The 5,502-nt window shown below is 30.2% G+C and overlaps 1 protein-coding gene across 1 annotated transcript in view; it reads left to right on the top strand.

The window, feature by feature from the left end:
* The window catches only part of LOC117176535, an 806,951-nt gene that overhangs the window by 793,141 nt on the left and 8,308 nt on the right, over nucleotides 1-5,502 (top strand). The gene's annotated exons all lie outside the window — the stretch shown is intronic.

Here is a 5,502-nt window from a genome sequence, read left to right as displayed (position 1 = left end):
TTAATTTTCGGATTTTCAAACACAAAAGATTCCATGTAAATCAAAAATACTTTTTTACACTCTCATATGACTCACTGAGTCACGCTAAAACCACCTTAAAGCGAGTTTAAAGTTTTGTATTTTCGCAATATCAAGTTTCAAATAAGTAAGGATCAAAGAGGATGAAATGAAAATTTATAGTCCCCATAGAATAAAAACGGTATGTTCCGAAATATTTATGGCTCGATTGATGGCGCATTTACAAAATCTCGTACATGTGTTCATGGAGAATACCTGAAACTATTAATGGCGTTGCGCCCAATATCTTCAATACTGACTCATCCCCTTTTCGAGGGTTCGATTTAAAATATTTTGACTCGGTAAATTATTAGCGGCTTGGGACTTTGGTAGCAGTTATCACACTATATTTACTTTTAAGTATAACTTTTACGAACTATAACTTTTTTTTACCACAATTCGAGGTTTTTCAATTAGCCAATTATACAATTAGTTCATGAAGTTTAATTATGTTTACAGTTTTTGAAGGTGTGGTTTAGCCAGATACAATTTAATAATAAAAGATCTTTTCTGTGCCATATCTGCCGGCCTAAATTCTTTATTAATTCAAATTTATAAAAATTTGGATGCGTAGGTTTTTGCCTAATGCGAGTGGGCTATTTACAAAATAGAGTTTAAATCTAGGACATTTAAAACTAAAAAGTTTGTGAAATTAAAATTGATTATAATTTTTTGCTTTAAAATTATTAGGTAAATAATGTCGTTGAATCTTGTAAAATCCCTTGAAAGTTTCGAAAATCCTTTGACATTTCCAAAATAATTGTTATAATTAAATTTTCTAAGATCGTTTGAAATCCATTTGAATCTATTGAAATATTTCAAAATCTTTTAAGGATTATCCAGATAAATTGTAATGTTCTGAAACCTGATGTCATCGTATGCAAATTTTATACCTTCTGCGAAATCCAGTGAAATTTCTATGACATTTAACATTATTGAAGTCCGTTAAGCGATGATAATCTTAGGAAATCTTTTAGAATCGTTAGACTTACTTTTGAAGTTTTCAATATGTTCTAAATCCTTCTGGAAATATTGTATACAAATATTTGTCAATCTTCAAAAATGAAATGGAACAGTTTAGAATTTTTTAAGTGTATTAGAATACTAAAAATGCTTTAAAGTTTTACATATCTTTCCCAATGTTCTCAAAAATTTGGAAAATGATTAAAATTAAAAAATCATTATTTTGTAGGCATCCTAGTTTGAAATTTATAAATTCAAATTTCCTCAAATTTTTTAACTAAAAAGCTTTTGGATTTTGTAGGCAAAAAAAAAAATATATTAATTTCTCGTTCACAAATTAAATTTGTATATTAGTCGACGAATTATTCTATTTTCCATGGATTAGTTTTTCAAACCGACTTAATCTTCGTGACATTTTGTTGTTAAAGAAATTTTTTGTAATAAGAATATCCTGTTGATGCAAACATCATATTTGCATATGAAATCTTTCAATGGAATGCTTCTTGCGTAGGAAACTGATGCGTGGAAATAATGCACAACTATTCAATCTATAGTAAATTTAATCTTTATAAATTCTTTGCGAAAGAAATATAAATTGAGGACGATCCTTACATTACTGATGATATGAAGAAAGAAAAAAGAGAACGTCATGTGAAAAACTATTATTATCAAAATTAGTCAAAGGCAGCATGCGTCTACCGCCTACGAGTAAGGGAAATTCAGATAGAGTTTACACTTTATTTCAATCTAGAACTCCAGTGTTGCTTATTCGATACGACATAGGTCGCTGATCAGTCTCTCTAGCAATTACCTGACGCGAAGAGCTTCAAAAAGTCATCAGATGTCGTAGATAACACAAAAATACTTAAACTGACTGATGATCTCTACTTTTTTGTCCTGAATGATGATAGTATTATTATAAAAACTGGTTTCTTATTGTTGCAGAGACATTTGGATAAAGGAAGTGATCTTGCGGAGGCAGCAAATGCCAGCGGTCTACGGGAGCTTGCAAGATCCTTGAAGCATCACCTCCGTGGATTCGGTTCCCGATTGGAGGATAGAAGGGAATACCTTGAGGACACTTCGAGATGCTGCTTGCTCCAGGATCGGGCGTACGAATGGGCCCAGGAGGCGCGACTAGCTGGAGAACGTCGGGCTCAACAGTTCCTCATGGCCAGACCTCCCCTTCCTCCAGAACATTTCACAGAGATGATGGCCCTGGCGGAAAAACTGGGCAACGAGATCCTCCTGGAACAGTGTCGAATTGCCAGAAACAAGTGCACCGAAGCCTTGGAACTTGCGAGGACCTGTTCTGCTCCTGGAAGTCCAGCGAGAAGAAGATCCTATGGCACCTCGGATTCTGCCAACTCTTGGGATGATTCCCTAAACAAGCGTAAGAGAATCCTCTCTACTACTCTAACTCAGCAAAAACCTGGAAATCATGGAAAAGTCTGGGATTTTAAAAACAAATCTTAAAAAGCCAGGGAATTCATATGACAGAAGCTTTAAACAAGTGTTCAGGATAATAAATTTCTAATTTTTAAATTTAAATTTGAAATTTTTTTAAGGAATCTGTATGTATTGTCATCAGGGAATAGCAGAATTTCTTAACGTCTTTTCAGACTAGATGGAGTTATGAATAAATTTTTTTTACTAAATTTTTTCTGAAAAAGATCTTCTCCTTCGCTCCGCTGGTAATCGAACTACAAAACTTCCGATTGCCTGAAAAAGGATTCTTCTTTCAATTTCTCGAGTACCTTAAGGGAAAAGCACTTGACCGGCAGTCGGAAGGTCTGTGGTTCGATTCCCAGCGAAGCGAAGGAGAAGATCATTTTTCAGAAAAAAATGTAATTTAAAGAAAATGAAGTTTTTTGGCCACCCTGATTGTATAGTTAAACGATTTTTGAATCTACAGGTACCTCATGGGATGACAGTGATAGTGGCGCTTCGTATGCTGGTCCCATGGAAAGTATTGGATCCGGAAGTGGTGGTAGGCCAGTTCTTGATAACATTGCCGAACTTCGAGAGAGTGCAGAACAACTTTTAGACTGTTCTCCACCAAGAACTCCTCCTCGAAGTCCAGCTCCCAGGAGGCTGGCGAAACCACCAGTCAACTCCCACCTTCACAGAGCTCCCAGTATTGCTCCTGGAATGAAGGCTAAAAAGTAAGATCCGACAAACGTTCCTTCTCTTCTCCTTTTAAAAAGAATTCCTCTTTTTCCACTATTTTCAAGAAACTTCCCTCTTTTCCCGTTTTTTTCGCTTAAATGCAAAATTGAATTAATGGAAGCCAATAAGAAGATCCAAATATTTTTGACTAAAAGTTCATTCTTTTTGCTTGGAAAGTCTACTATTATATTTTTTGTTCCGAATTTATCTCGCTTGGTTCAAACTTCTACTATTTAGTTGAAAATTCAATTTTTTAGGTAAAAAAAGAAAATTTTGTTGAAAATTCGATTACTTGATTAAAAGTCGAACTTTGTAAAAAAAAATCATTTTTTTCCTTAAAGTTTCATCATTTTAGTTAACAATGAACTTTTTTGTTGAAAATGAATATTTTTTTATTGAAAATTCAACTTTTTTTTGTTAAAAGTGTCATCATTTTGGTGAAAAATGAAACTGTCTGGTTGAAAATTCTTGTATTTTGTGAAAAAATCTTATTTTTTGGTCGAAATTTAATCTTCTTGGTTGAAAATTAATATTTTGGGTTGAAAATTCAATTACTTGATTACATTTTTAACTACTTTATAAAAAAGCTCATATTTTTGATTGAAGATTCATAATTTTAGCCAAAATTTAGTTTTTCGTTGAAAATTTATATTTTGGGATGAAAATTCACTTGTTTTGTAAAAAAATTCGTCTTATTGGTCTTAAAATTAATTTCTTTTTGCAAACATTTCATCTTTTTTGGTGAAACTGGAAAGGAACTTTCTCTTTATCCCGTTTTTCGCTTAAATGCAAACTGAATTAATATAAGCCAATAAGAAAATCCAAATTTTTTTTAAAAGTTCATTCTTTTTGGTTGAAAAGCCTACTGTTATATTTTTTGTTCATCTTTCATAACTTTTGGTTAAAAATTCTACTATTTATTTGAAAATGTAATTCTTTTTTTGAAAAAACAAAAGTTTTTATGAAAATTCGTATTTTTTACTGCAAATTTAATTACTTCATTAAAAGTTGAACTACTTTGTAAAAAAATAAATCTTTTGGTTAAAGATTCATTATTTTAGTATTGTATGTAAAAATTCGTGTTTCATGATTTGGAACTTCATCTCTTTTGGCAAAAATGTTATCTTTTTGGTGAAAACTGCAACTGTTTAATTGATAGGTCTTGTTGAACTACTTTATGAAAAATGTGTATCTTTGGTTCAAGATTCATAATTTTAGTCAAAAATTAAATTCTTTGCTTATAATACATATTTTTTAGTTAAAAAATAAATTTTTTGTAGAAGATTCGTCTTCTTGGTTTAAAAATTATTTAAAAAAAATTAAAAATGCCATCTTTTTTAGTGGAAATTTGCAACTGTTTGGTTGAAAATTCTTTTTTTTTAATGAAAAATCGTCTTTTTAGGTAAAAATTTAATCATCATGGTTGTAAATTCATCTTTTTGGTTAAAAATTCAACTATTTTAGTAGAAAATTAATCTATTTGAATAAATATTCCATTACCTGATATAAAGTTGGACTGCTTTGTACAAAATTCATGTTTTTGGTTGAATATTCATCATTTTAGTTGAAAATTAACTTTTTTATTGAAAATTAATATTTAGGGTTGAAAAGTCATACATTTTGTTAAAAACTCATCTTTTTTGTTAAGGATTCAACTATTTTGCTAAAAAATTCATTTTTTGAGCTATCGGATACAAAATTCAACTGTTTTGTTGAAAATATAATTATTTTGTTAAAAATCATCTTTTTTATAGCAAAATTATCTTCCTTGGTTGAAAACTAACTTTTTTCTTAAAAATTAACTTTTTCTGGTTAAAAATTCCTCTTTGTATATTAAAAATTCATTTTTTGTCATAGAAAATTGATCTTTTTTGCTTAAAGATTATCATTTTGTAAATACTTTATCTTTATTTTACAAAATTTGTCTTTTTGTCCAGAAAACGTAACTATTTGTTTAAAAATTCAACTGTTTTGGTAGAAGTTTGATCTTTTTATATTAAAAATTCGACCTTTGTTTAAAAACTCATCTATTTGGTTGAAATTTTCACTGCTTACTGGAAAATTCGTTTATTTTGCTTGAAGGAAAAACTGTTTGGTTGTAAATACAACTGTTTGCTTAACAATTAATTTTTATTGTTGAAATTTCAACCATTAGGTGGAAAATTCATCTTTCTTGATTGGAACTTAACTTTAACAATGCAATATATTTCCACCTAAAATTTTAGGAATTTAAATCTTTTCATATTAAATTCAACATGGCATTAACATTATTTTACTCGAAAGAATATATCCCCCCATTTTCCTGTTTTGCGC

Source organism: Belonocnema kinseyi, chromosome 7 (genome assembly GCF_010883055.1).
Source record: "Belonocnema kinseyi isolate 2016_QV_RU_SX_M_011 chromosome 7, B_treatae_v1, whole genome shotgun sequence".
NCBI classification, from domain to species: Eukaryota; Metazoa; Arthropoda; class Insecta; order Hymenoptera; family Cynipidae; genus Belonocnema; species Belonocnema kinseyi.
The sequence above is the reverse complement of the archived record's forward strand: the minus strand, read 5'-3'. Positions and strand labels throughout refer to the sequence as shown.